At 34.6% G+C, this 13524-nt stretch overlaps 2 long non-coding RNA genes across 6 annotated transcripts; both read right to left on the bottom strand.

Moving 5' to 3' along the window:
* Positions 1–946: 946 nt before the first annotated feature.
* On the bottom strand, positions 947–5219 carry LOC110898198. Of its 3 annotated transcripts, none has more exons than XR_002569262.2 (3): positions 2244–5214; positions 1785–2144; positions 947–1002 (listed from the first exon to the last, which is right to left on the bottom strand). It is a non-coding gene; the product is annotated as an uncharacterized LOC110898198 (long non-coding RNA). The 3 variants fall into 3 exon arrangements; XR_002569261.2 differs by having other exon boundaries at positions 960–1013; positions 2244–5212; XR_002569260.2 differs by lacking the exon at positions 947–1002 and having other exon boundaries at positions 1666–2144; positions 2244–5219.
* A 1141-nt stretch (positions 5220–6360) lies between these two features.
* LOC110898199 lies at positions 6361–8352 on the bottom strand. Of its 3 annotated transcripts, none has more exons than XR_002569265.2 (3): positions 7658–8352; positions 7199–7558; positions 6361–6416 (listed from the first exon to the last, which is right to left on the bottom strand). It is a non-coding gene; the product is annotated as an uncharacterized LOC110898199 (long non-coding RNA). The 3 variants fall into 3 exon arrangements; XR_002569264.2 differs by having other exon boundaries at positions 6374–6427; XR_002569263.2 differs by lacking the exon at positions 6361–6416 and having other exon boundaries at positions 7080–7558; positions 7658–8351.
* Positions 8353–13524: the final 5172 nt, after the last annotated feature.

The raw sequence follows: 13524 nt of genomic DNA, 5'->3' as shown, positions 1-13524 counted from the left end.
AGCGAGTTCATAATTTGTTTGTAAAAGATTTGAAGTAAATCTTTTTGAATAACCGGTTTTTGATGTTTTGTTGAGAAAATGTATTTAAAATCATTTTCTTATCGAGTTACTTGAAACTCTGAATGAAAACATAGTTTGTGTCACGTATAAATCAAGTTTTCATGTATAATTCAAGTATTCATGTGTACACCAAGTACTCTATGTATAATTCTAATCTTCTTGAGTACCCCACGTACTTCAAGTATAATTCAAGTTTTAGTATGGTATGAATTTCATGTAATTAAAGTATTCCTGTAAGTATCAGGATTGTTAATGGGTTGCAAAGCCATTAACATGTGACACGACATAGGAAGCCACCAAACCTTAGGCATTTAATTGGTATATTCTGAGACACAAAAGCACTACTCGATACTCGCCCTCATCGAGAGTGTGGCTGCCCGACACCCGTTAGATCTAACCTTTTGTTCTGCGGTCTAGGTATATTGTTGATTAATGGTGCTTCTGTACCCTATTCGTGACACGATTCCTCGCATCATTTTTCATAGCGCATCCTACTTGGTTCTCGTTTCTCACCAAGCGCGCTTCCCGTATTCTTATATCACATCACACTCGGTACTCGTTTCTCACCAAGTGTGTTTTCTTGTATTCTTATATCGCAACACACTTGGTACTCGTTCTCACCAAGTGTGCTTTTTATATTTTCATACCATAACTCATGTATTTTTAAACTCTTGTCTTTGTATTTTCAAAAAAATACGCTTGTTTGGAAAACCGGTATAAATCATAAGCTTTTCGTAAACCATTTGTGTTCTTTGTAACATGGTTTAAAAATATATAATTCTTGTATACTTTGCAAAAAGTGCATGTCTTTCCACCCCGAAAACATTTATAAAATTGTAAAAAAATGTGGGGTTATGAACTCACCTGAATATTCCCGTGCAAAGCTAGCTAATTTACGACTTCTTGATGTCGTTTCCAAGGCTCGACTTGCTAGCGTGCATTCTACAGTATTCCTAACACGGAATATCTAATAAGTTTCTAAATAAACGCAGTAACTAACTACGTGTCATCGAGCTCTACCGAATCGTTGACCAAACGATATGACGGTAAATTGTCAACTTAAAATAAGCGAAGAAGTTATACTGGTTAGCTCGTTTTAAAAAGTTGTATGTTGATATGAAGGAATATTCGTATGAAAGTAATATATAATAAACTCGTATTATATATTTTTGCGTCTTGTGTATATTTGCCAAAAATATACGTATGCGTCGTCTAGGCGTAATAAATATAATGGTTATATTTATTTTGTAAAAGAATCGTCGACTTGTATTGGAAAATAAATATATAACTATATTTATTTATAAAAGGATTCGAGTTCGTTTGAAATAAGTATAATAATAACTATATTTATTCTTGTTGTCGAAATAATTTCCATATCGTTGTTCTCGTAAGTTGTAAGTTGTTGATAAAGAAACTTTATATATGTATCTCGTTTTATAAAAGTCGCTTTATAACAATAATCGTCGTTTTACAAACAAGACGCGTTTTGTTTTATAATAAAAACTCGTTTTGTTTTACGGGTTTTCTCGAAAAACGGACAGAGTTTCCTCTGTTTTTGGACGCCCCGGACAACCAAGTTGTCGTTATATTTTCAAGATTCAACTATACTATATGCAATTTTTTTCAAATATGTATCAAACGTAAATCATAATCAATTGGTTCGAGCTCGTTATCACGATATATAAAAAAAAAATAACGAAGTAATCGCGCCGCTAAATCTTTACCAATTTCTAATGTCGAAACGCCAAAACGGTTGACTGATTTGACCGGGTCAACTGAGTTGACTGAGTCGACACCCTGAGTTGACCAGGTTGACCGAGTTGACTCGGTTTGACCGAGTCAACCAAATCCGAAGCTGAGTCTGACCAAGCCGCTTGACCCGAACCAAAGCCGTTGACCACAGCTGACCGCACCAAACTGTTGACCCGAACCTGCTGTTGACCACTGTTGACTCGGTTGACTGAGTTGACTCGGTGTTGACCCGAGTTTGACCGAGTCAACTGGAACCAAAGCTGAGACGACCAACCCGCCTGAATCGAAGCTCCAGAACACATACTCGAGCCGGTATACAACCCGAATTAGAACTGGCATCATTGATATTTTTAAACAAAAAAAATCCATTAAAAAGATCCAAACGGATTTGAGTAACAAGAGAAACGAAATTTATTACTCGGTTCACTCACCGGACCTTGTCGGAGACACCATCACCGTCACAGGCGCCGCCACCGCCGCCGGTGGTTCTTTGTCGTTCCGTCGCTCTCTCTCTCCTCATCTCGTTCCTCTCTCTCTCCTCCCGATTTGTAGTCGCTGGATAAAAGTGTCGACCACCGGTCCGAGTAAAGGACCACCGGTCCGAGACGGGGACCACCGGTCACCACCACCTCCGCTGGTTCTCCCTCTCTCTCTTCTCGATCTCCTTCTCTCAGTCTCTCCCTCTCTCTCGTCTCGGTCTTTATCGCCGCACCACCACCGAACAATGGTGGTGGTGGCTCGTTTTGTTGTTCGAAAAAAAAAGGTGTACAACCGGTAGAACAGGGAGAAGAATAGGGGGTCGCCTGATCGGAGAACTGCCACGCACCGCCACGCGCCGCCACCGCCACGGTGGTTGCTGGCCGATTCTTCAGAGGGTGAGAGAGATGTAAATGTGTGTTGTTAGTGTATATATGATCGAGAGAGAGGGGGATGAGAAGGATTATGTTGTCTGCTGTTCAAGTTGTGAGTAAAAGAGAGAGTGTGAGGTTTGTATATGTATAGAATGAGAGAGGGGAGAGAGACAGACTTAAAGTCTGTGTGTTTGGTGTTTTTGTTTCATGTGTATCGAGTGAGAAAGAAAGGCAGGAAAGGGTTTTATTTATAGATCAAAGTGTCATATATGTCTATTGTGTATTTACATTACATTCAGGTAATATATTTTACCCCTTTGAATCAAGATCCTTTGTGTAGATTTGTTTAGATTTTGGCAAGATTTTATAAGATCTATAGAGATCTTGGTAAGATTTACAAGAAAGTCTTGTAGTAAGGATCTATATTATATGCAGGTTTAGGCTTGTGGGTTTTGGGCTTGGGCCTAGGGCCCACAAGCCCATCTCATGTGTAAGTGGTCCGTAATTTCTACGAGACCCGGTATCGCGACCCAAACTCCATGAGCATAAAATATTCGTGTAACGTCCATATATGTCGGTGCCGTCTGTATTTTGCACGGTATCAGTCCGTTGTCGCGTAATATTCAGCAGATTTTCAGTAAATCACCACACGCGCACTGTATAGCTGAACAAACGTTTCTGGGCACTCCAAGGGCCTGTTTAAGTTAATTAGCATCGTAAGCACTATTTATTATCGTGTTAATCGCCTGTTAATCACGTAATTAAGGGCGTAAATTACCGGTTGTCACATTCTCCCCCTGTTAATAAAATTTCGTCCTCGAAATTTAGACTACGTCAACTCCCTAGAGTTACGTAATTCAAAGGAAACCAGACATACTGATACAGTCACTAATGTGACCAAGTTAACAGGGGTCCAATAAAAGAGGAATTTCAACCAATAGAATTCCAAGTGAACGTCTACAATATGCAAATGAATGTTAGAAACAATAACATTCGCTAGGAGAGGCTCAGAATCAACAAGCCCAAACGAAATAGTTTTGCATGAAACGCTCGATCATGATCAGCCCAAGCTGCAAGTTCTACCGACGCCACAAGGTGTCGTAGTGAATGAAACAATTCAATAATAGCGGTGATCAAACAAGTTCACCGTGTTTGAAGTAAATGAAAGCGCAATAATAAACCGAATCGGATTTAATCTAAATCAATAAATAGATAATTAAATCCGTGCATGAGATTAGCGCAAGCTTCAATTCAGTGATAATGTCACCACAAGGTGTCGAAATCAACAAACGACTTATTGGAGTCGTAGACCAAACAAATCTACTACGACTCAGAACAATGAAACGATTGTTAAAACGAATTTGAATATGATGTTTTCAATACATCATATGGTGTCTTGAATTGAATATGTGAAATGAACAAGTTCAAACAATTGAATTTGACTTCGGCGCAAGCCGACAATAACTACTTGTATTGACAAGAAAACTTTCGGCATGGTTACAACGAAAACCATGTATGTAACTTGAAAAGAAAAGAAATTTCAATAAAGTGTGTTGACTTGATAACAAAGAAGCCAACAATTTCAATAATGCGGGTCATTTGAATCACAAATCAATAATAAGATTTAGCGAAACAATATTTGAACTTCAATGAAACGCTTTATTCGAAACGAAACCACATGCGTAACAAACGATGCATGCGTAACATATGAATTTTCAAGAAATGAAGCAAATGAATATTCGCTATACTGAGAGAAATGATTGTGACACAATGACCATTAAGAGGAGTAGAGATACGAAAATCTACTCAGTAAGTGTGAAAGTCGAAATTTCAATAAAAGAAATTTAAGGACTTTACCTGGGGTTGCATGTGATAACCAGTTGTTAGGTGACATTACCATGGAATGTCAAACATAGCGTACTTGTCATGATTCAGATAGGGGGAATGCGGAGACATACGTCTTCTCCTTAGCATGACTCGTGTCATTTGCAGGACCGCGTGCGAAACCGCCGCTTCCTGTTCGATAGTTTTCGTGCTAGCGTCGTTGCTGAATTGCGCCATCGTGTCCTTTCTAAGGCATCGCCTTGATAGTCGTATGTGACATACTTCAACCTCCGTTGATCGAGTTTTCATGTACTTTTGCACGCTCGTGCTTCGTTTTTCGTAGGTTACCTGCTCGGCTAAATAGCATAGATGGCATAAAAATGACGTTTGTTCGAGTTAATAAACGTGGTACCTACGTGGTGACCTTTAATGAACTTCTACATGAGTTTCCGAAGGTCTTAAATGCATGTTTCCTAAACTCTCAGAGTTTTGTGTACTGTATGCGACTGTTTTGTGCACCGCGTGTAAAACACCACTTTGGCGTATGTTTAAGAACAAAATCTTAACTGTTTGTCTTTCGGCAACGGTTGGAGGCCATATTCGAGTACTATGCGTTCTGTATGTATTCAACGTCTTAATAGTCTAAGTTCCCAGAGGGAAGTGAGGTTAGAGCCTAGGTATCTCTATAGAAACCTAATTCGCTGTAACCTGTAGCTCTGATACCAATCTGTCACACCCCGAAATTATCAGAGCATTGGCGTGACTGGACTGGTATCTTCATTGCACAGCGGAAGCAAACAATCTAAGTCTTTTAGGAAATTGAACGCCACTAAGTACTCGACTCTTCATGGTTCTCCTATTCCAACCGTGCCTTAACTTTGAAATGTAACCTGAGAAAGAAACATGCGAAAAATCAACATAAAGTTGAGCGAGTTCATAATTTGTTTGTAAAAGATTTGAAGTAAATCTTTTTGAATAACCGGTTTTTGATGTTTTGTTGAGAAAATGTATTTAAAATCATTTTCTTATCGAGTTACTTGAAACTCTGAATGAAAACATAGTTTGTGTCACGTATAAATCAAGTTTTCATGTATAATTCAAGTATTCATGTGTACACCAAGTACTCTATGTATAATTCTAATCTTCTTGAGTACCCCACGTACTTCAAGTATAATTCAAGTTTTAGTATGGTATGAATTTCATGTAATTAAAGTATTCCTGTAAGTATCAGGATTGTTAATGGGTTGCAAAGCCATTAACATGTGACACGACATAGGAAGCCACCAAACCTTAGGCATTTAATTGGTATATTCTGAGACACAAAAGCACTACTCGATACTCGCCCTCATCGAGAGTGTGGCTGCCCGACACCCGTTAGATCTAACCTTTTGTTCTGCGGTCTAGGTATATTGTTGATTAATGGTGCTTCTGTACCCTATTCGTGACACGATTCCTCGCATCATTTTTCATAGCGCATCCTACTTGGTTCTCGTTTCTCACCAAGCGCGCTTCCCGTATTCTTATATCACATCACACTCGGTACTCGTTTCTCACCAAGTGTGTTTTCTTGTATTCTTATATCGCAACACACTTGGTACTCGTTCTCACCAAGTGTGCTTTTTATATTTTCATACCATAACTCATGTATTTTTAAACTCTTGTCTTTGTATTTTCAAAAAAATACGCTTGTTTGGAAAACCGGTATAAATCATAAGCTTTTCGTAAACCATTTGTGTTCTTTGTAACATGGTTTAAAAATATATAATTCTTGTATACTTTGCAAAAAGTGCATGTCTTTCCACCCCGAAAACATTTATAAAATTGTAAAAAAATGTGGGGTTATGAACTCACCTGAATATTCCCGTGCAAAGCTAGCTAATTTACGACTTCTTGATGTCGTTTCCAAGGCTCGACTTGCTAGCGTGCATTCTACAGTATTCCTAACACGGAATATCTAATAAGTTTCTAAATAAACGCAGTAACTAACTACGTGTCATCGAGCTCTACCGAATCGTTGACCAAACGATATGACGGTAAATTGTCAACTTAAAATAAGCGAAGAAGTTATACTGGTTAGCTCGTTTTAAAAAGTTGTATGTTGATATGAAGGAATATTCGTATGAAAGTAATATATAATAAACTCGTATTATATATTTTTGCGTCTTGTGTATATTTGCCAAAAATATACGTATGCGTCGTCTAGGCGTAATAAATATAATGGTTATATTTATTTTGTAAAAGAATCGTCGACTTGTATTGGAAAATAAATATATAACTATATTTATTTATAAAAGGATTCGAGTTCGTTTGAAATAAGTATAATAATAACTATATTTATTCTTGTTGTCGAAATAATTTCCATATCGTTGTTCTCGTAAGTTGTAAGTTGTTGATAAAGAAACTTTATATATGTATCTCGTTTTATAAAAGTCGCTTTATAACAATAATCGTCGTTTTACAAACAAGACGCGTTTTGTTTTATAATAAAAACTCGTTTTGTTTTACGGGTTTTCTCGAAAAACGGACAGAGTTTCCTCTGTTTTTGGACGCCCCGGACAACCAAGTTGTCGTTATATTTTCAAGATTCAACTATACTATATGCAATTTTTTTCAAATATGTATCAAACGTAAATCATAATCAATTGGTTCGAGCTCGTTATCACGATATATAAAAAAAAAATAACGAAGTAATCGCGCCGCTAAATCTTTACCAATTTCTAATGTCGAAACGCCAAAACGGTTGACTGATTTGACCGGGTCAACTGAGTTGACTGAGTCGACACCCTGAGTTGACCAGGTTGACCGAGTTGACTCGGTTTGACCGAGTCAACCAAATCCGAAGCTGAGTCTGACCAAGCCGCTTGACCCGAACCAAAGCCGTTGACCACAGCTGACCGCACCAAACTGTTGACCCGAACCTGCTGTTGACCACTGTTGACTCGGTTGACTGAGTTGACTCGGTGTTGACCCGAGTTTGACCGAGTCAACTGGAACCAAAGCTGAGACGACCAACCCGCCTGAATCGAAGCTCCAGAACACATACTCGAGCCGGTATACAACCCGAATTAGAACTGGCATCATTGATATTTTTAAACAAAAAAAATCCATTAAAAAGATCCAAACGGATTTGAGTAACAAGAGAAACGAAATTTATTACTCGGTTCACTCACCGGACCTTGTCGGAGACACCATCACCGTCACAGGCGCCGCCACCGCCGCCGGTGGTTCTTTGTCGTTCCGTCGCTCTCTCTCTCCTCATCTCGTTCCTCTCTCTCTCCTCCCGATTTGTAGTCGCTGGATAAAAGTGTCGACCACCGGTCCGAGTAAAGGACCACCGGTCCGAGACGGGGACCACCGGTCACCACCACCTCCGCTGGTTCTCCCTCTCTCTCTTCTCGATCTCCTTCTCTCAGTCTCTCCCTCTCTCTCGTCTCGGTCTTTATCGCCGCACCACCACCGAACAATGGTGGTGGTGGCTCGTTTTGTTGTTCGAAAAAAAAAGGTGTACAACCGGTAGAACAGGGAGAAGAATAGGGGGTCGCCTGATCGGAGAACTGCCACGCACCGCCACGCGCCGCCACCGCCACGGTGGTTGCTGGCCGATTCTTCAGAGGGTGAGAGAGATGTAAATGTGTGTTGTTAGTGTATATATGATCGAGAGAGAGGGGGATGAGAAGGATTATGTTGTCTGCTGTTCAAGTTGTGAGTAAAAGAGAGAGTGTGAGGTTTGTATATGTATAGAATGAGAGAGGGGAGAGAGACAGACTTAAAGTCTGTGTGTTTGGTGTTTTTGTTTCATGTGTATCGAGTGAGAAAGAAAGGCAGGAAAGGGTTTTATTTATAGATCAAAGTGTCATATATGTCTATTGTGTATTTACATTACATTCAGGTAATATATTTTACCCTTTTGAATCAAGATCCTTTGTGTAGATTTGTTTAAATTTTGGCAAGATTTTATAAGATCTATAGAGATCTTGGTAAGATTTACAAGAAAGTCTTGTAGTAAGGATCTATATTATATGCAGGTTTAGGCTTGTGGGTTTTGGGCTTGGGCCTAGGGCCCACAAGCCCATCTCATGTGTAAGTGGTCCGTAATTTCTACGAGACCCGGTATCGCGACCCAAACTCCATGAGCATAAAATATTCGTGTAACGTCCATATATGTCGGTGCCGTCTGTATTTTGCACGGTATCAGTCCGTTGTCGCGTAATATTCAGCAGATTTTCAGTAAATCACCACACGCGCACTGTATAGCTGAACAAACGTTTCTGGGCACTCCAAGGGCCTGTTTAAGTTAATTAGCATCGTAAGCACTATTTATTATCGTGTTAATCGCCTGTTAATCACGTAATTAAGGGCGTAAATTACCGGTTGTCACACGGCGAGCGGTTTGAACGGCCCTAGTCATGGCTGTTGTGATTTGGGGATTTGCGGATTAGGGTTTCATTGAATTTTATTGCTCTGGATGTGATGAAAAATGGCCTGATCGATATTTTTTATAATAATAATAATAATAATAATAATAATAATAATAATAATAATAATAATAATAATAATAACTATCAGGGGTAAAATAGTATTTTCATAATTAAGATTCGGGGGTAAAATGGGAATTTCACACGATTATAATGATTAAACTAACGGGAGTGACTCAATATGTAGCGCTTTTTTAAAGAAAATGTACTCAGGCAAAAAAAATTTCATTTTGGGTAATTTTCATTTTGGGGACACGAGTTCATAGCGGGCTCTTTCCTCAATGACACATATTGCAGTTTACTCTATTTCTAACATAGTGAGGAAATGTGTTTAATCCCCATGCCCAAAAAAATGCTATGTATCACATAGTTCAACCAACACTATTATTAGGCTACTCGGTGTCGGTGTTGAAGCCAGGGAGGGCTCGGTGAATCCCGTCTCCATCCAGGAACATCGTCTCCCCTTCCAGTGAGTTTTTTACCCCGGTAAATGATGACCCCTTACCGATTCACGAGGAAATTTGGGAATGGCTTTTTTTCTTTTTACTTTTCATGTGTGTGTGTATGTATTGTGTTTGTGTGTGTGGTATTGTGTTTTGGAAGAAGGAAGAGTGCTGCAAGTTTTTTTTTGCTGATGTTTATTTTTGTTTGAGTAAATTGCTAAAATCATCCCTGATGTTTGTTCATATTTGCTCGATCCATCCAAAAAAATTTTTTTCTCATAGGAACTACTGAGGTTTTTAAAAAGTTGCTAAATCCATCCAAAATGACTAACACTCTAACAAAACTAACTTGATAGAGAGGTAATTTAGTCATCCTTTTAATTTATTTAATTTACCCCCTTTTTTTAACAGGTTATTACATGCTCCGTCCCTTTTATAAACAAAACCCTAAAACCTAATTGTTGCAGTCGACCTCAACATAGAGGTTAAACAATGAATGACGACTGGAGCATCTGGAATGTTAGAGAACAAGATTGAAATTTGAACTTCTGGATTGAAATTTGAGTATAAAAAAAATTGTATTTAAGTATAAAAAAATTGTTCAAATTAAATGAAAAGAATAAACACTTTTCATTCTTTTCAAGAACTTTACAAGAGAACCTGAAAAACTCATGAATTCGATCAGCATGCAATCAAAATATAGGGGATTCTAACATCAAGATGTGTTCTAGATCAAAATCAAAACATTAATATTTGACACTCGTAAAATATTATCTAATTGTTTTTATTTAAATACAAATTTTTATATGTGTAGAGCAAATTTAAAAACTAATCTTATAAATAATTACGTTTAAAGAATTTAATAATTAGATAAATTCAACTACCGTATTTTTTTAATAACATTACTAGTTTAGAACCCCGTGTATTACACAGATTGAATAAATGTAATTTTATATATACCAAATAATAAAAAAAATATATCTTTAAAAATCTCGTTTATTACACGGGTTGAATAAATGCAATTTTAAATACCAAATAATAAAACAATATATATTTAAAAATGTCGTTTATTACATTGGTTGAATAAATGTAATTTTATATATTAAATAATAAAAAAAATTATATCTTTAAGAACCCCGTGTATTGTACGGGTTGAGTAAATTTAATTTTATATATTATATAATGAAAAAAGTTACATTTTTAAGAACCTCATGTGTTATACGGGTTGAGCAAATGTAATTTTATATACCAAACAATAAAAAATTATATCTTTATAAACCTATGTATTATATGGATTGTATAATTATCTTTTAAGTGATATTAATTATTTATAAAACTAGATGATTTCAATGATGACATGTGTCCTTTTATTGGTTTCTTTTATCATATAGTAACTATAAAAACGAATACTCCACAAATATCGATGTTTCTCAAACGATAGTGGTTCAGCTCGTCATGGTAAAGAACAAAAAGCAAATATATAGACACATTCGAATTAAACTTTTATCGAATCGTAGACAAAGAGTAAACATGTCGTAATGATATATACAACAATTTATAAAATATAAATTATAAATAATAATAGGTTGGACACGCCGTCCAAAAAAAATAATAATAGGTTGGACACTAAAAGTAAATAATTAAATTTAACAATCATTATTGTGCGGGTGTATTTATGTTATAGTATATAACTAGGTTAAAACCCCGTGTATTACACGGGTTGTATAAGTATAAATTTATATAATAAATAATAAGCCGTAAAAAGTTTTTTAGTATTGTTTACTTTTTATTATTGTTGTTATTATTAATATTATTATTATTATTATTATTTTATCTTTTATACAGTAAATCAAAATCTTTTATAAAAAAGGTGTATCCTTATCTAAATTTTTATTTAAAATTATTTATAATAAAACAAATATCTATTCTTATCTAATTTTTAGTTTAAAATTATTATTTTATTTAACATAGATAAATAGGAAAGTAAGGTAAGAAAGCATGAGAAAGTGACACGTGTCAAAAAAGATTTTTGTTTATTAGTATATAGAAAGATAGAAAGATTTCAATGAATGACATGTGTCCTTTTATTGGTTTCTTTAAGAACCCCGTGTGTTGTACGGGTTGAGTAAATTTAATTTGTATATTAAATAATGGAAAAAGTTACATTTTTAAGAACCTCATGTGTTATACGGGTTGAACACATGTAATTTTATATACCAAACAATAAAAAGTTATATCTTTATAAACCCTATGTATTATATGGATTGTATAATTATCTTTTAATTGATATTAAATATTTATAAAACTAGATGATTTCAATGAATGACATGTGTCCTTTTATTGGTTTCTTTTATCATATAGTAACTATAAAAACGAATACTCTACAAATATCGATGTTTCTCAAACGATAGTGGTTCAGCTCGTCATGGTAAAGAACAAAAAGCAAATATATAGACACATTCGAATTAAACTTTTATCGAATCGTAGACAAAGAGTAAACATGTCGTAATGATATATACAACAATTTATAAAATAAAAAATGATAAATACTAATAGGTTGGACACGCCGTCCAAAAAAAATAATAATAGGTTGGACACTAAAAGTAAATAATTAAATTTAACAATCATTATTGTGCGGGTGTATTTATGTAGTATATAACTAGGTTAAAACCTCGTATATTACACGGGTTGTATAAGTATAAATTTATATAATAAATAATAAGCCGTAAAAAGTTTTTTAGTATTGTTTACTTTTTATTATTGTTGTTATTATTAATATTATTATTATTATTATTATTATTATTATTATTATTATTTTATCTTTTATACAGTAAATCAAAATCTTTTATAAAAAAAGGTGTATCCTTATCTAAATTTTTATTTAAAATTATTTATAATAAAACAAATATTTATTCTTATCTAATTTTTAGTTTAAAATTATTATTTTATTTAACATGGATAAATAGGAAAGTAAAGTAAGAAAGCATGAGAAAGTGACACGTGTCAAAAAAAAGATTTTTGTTTATTAGTAAAGAAAGATATAATAAATTTATTTTTCTAGACTTTAAATAAATCCATACAAACGTAAACCAAGAAGTAATAACATATGGATGCAAGATGGCAGAATGGTAATTAGCATTTGATTTTTGTCCAATTTAAAGTTAAAAAAGAAATCAATTTCAGATTATGAAAACAAAAAAGATAAATAGATTTAGTTAAATTGATGTTTAATAATATTATTATTATTTAATAAAAGAGATAAATAAAAAAAATAAAGGTAAGAAATTAATAATAGGTTGGACACTAAAAGTAAATAAATAAATTTAACAATCATTATTGTGCGGTTGTATTTATGTTATAGTATATAATATAATAAATTTATTTTTCTAGACTTTAAATAAATCCATACAAACGTAAACCAAGAAGTAATAACATATGGATACAAGATGGCAGAATGGTAATTAGCATTTGATTTTTGTCCAATTTAAAGTTAAAAAAGAAATCAATTTCAGATTATGAAAACAAAAGAGATAAATAGATTTAGTTAAATTGATGTTTAATAATATTATTATTATTTAATAAAAGAGATAAATAAAAAAATAAAGGTAAGAAATTACTAGAGAATGACACGTGTCCAAAAAGAATTTTTGTTTATTAGTATAGAAAGATTCAGACCTTTGCTTTGCTTGTTATTATTTTTTTTATAAATAAAATAATTATATGCTTTTCACGTTAATAATACCATAATAAGGTATCATCAAGGCAACGTAGTATTTATATGAACCCAGTCACCCAAAAAAACACTCCAGATGCTCCAGTCGTCATTCATAGTTTAACCTGTATGATGAGGTCGACTGCAACAATTAGGTTTTAGGGTTTTGTTTATAAAACGGTGGGGACATGTAATAACCTTTTAAAAAAAGGTAAATTAAAAGAATGACTAAATTACCCCTCTATCAAGTTAGTTTTGTTAGAGTGTTAGTCATTTTAGATGAATTTAGCAACTTTTTTGAAACATCAGTGGTTCCTATGAGAAAAAAAAACATTTTTTGGATGAATCTAGCAAATGTGAACAAACCTCAGGGACGATTTTAGCAATTTACTCTTTTTGTTTTAATT

This window comes from Helianthus annuus, chromosome 13, assembly GCF_002127325.2.
Source record: "Helianthus annuus cultivar XRQ/B chromosome 13, HanXRQr2.0-SUNRISE, whole genome shotgun sequence".
Lineage (NCBI taxonomy): Eukaryota > Viridiplantae > Streptophyta > Magnoliopsida > Asterales > Asteraceae > Helianthus > Helianthus annuus.
This window is presented reverse-complemented; position numbering and strand designations above follow the sequence as displayed.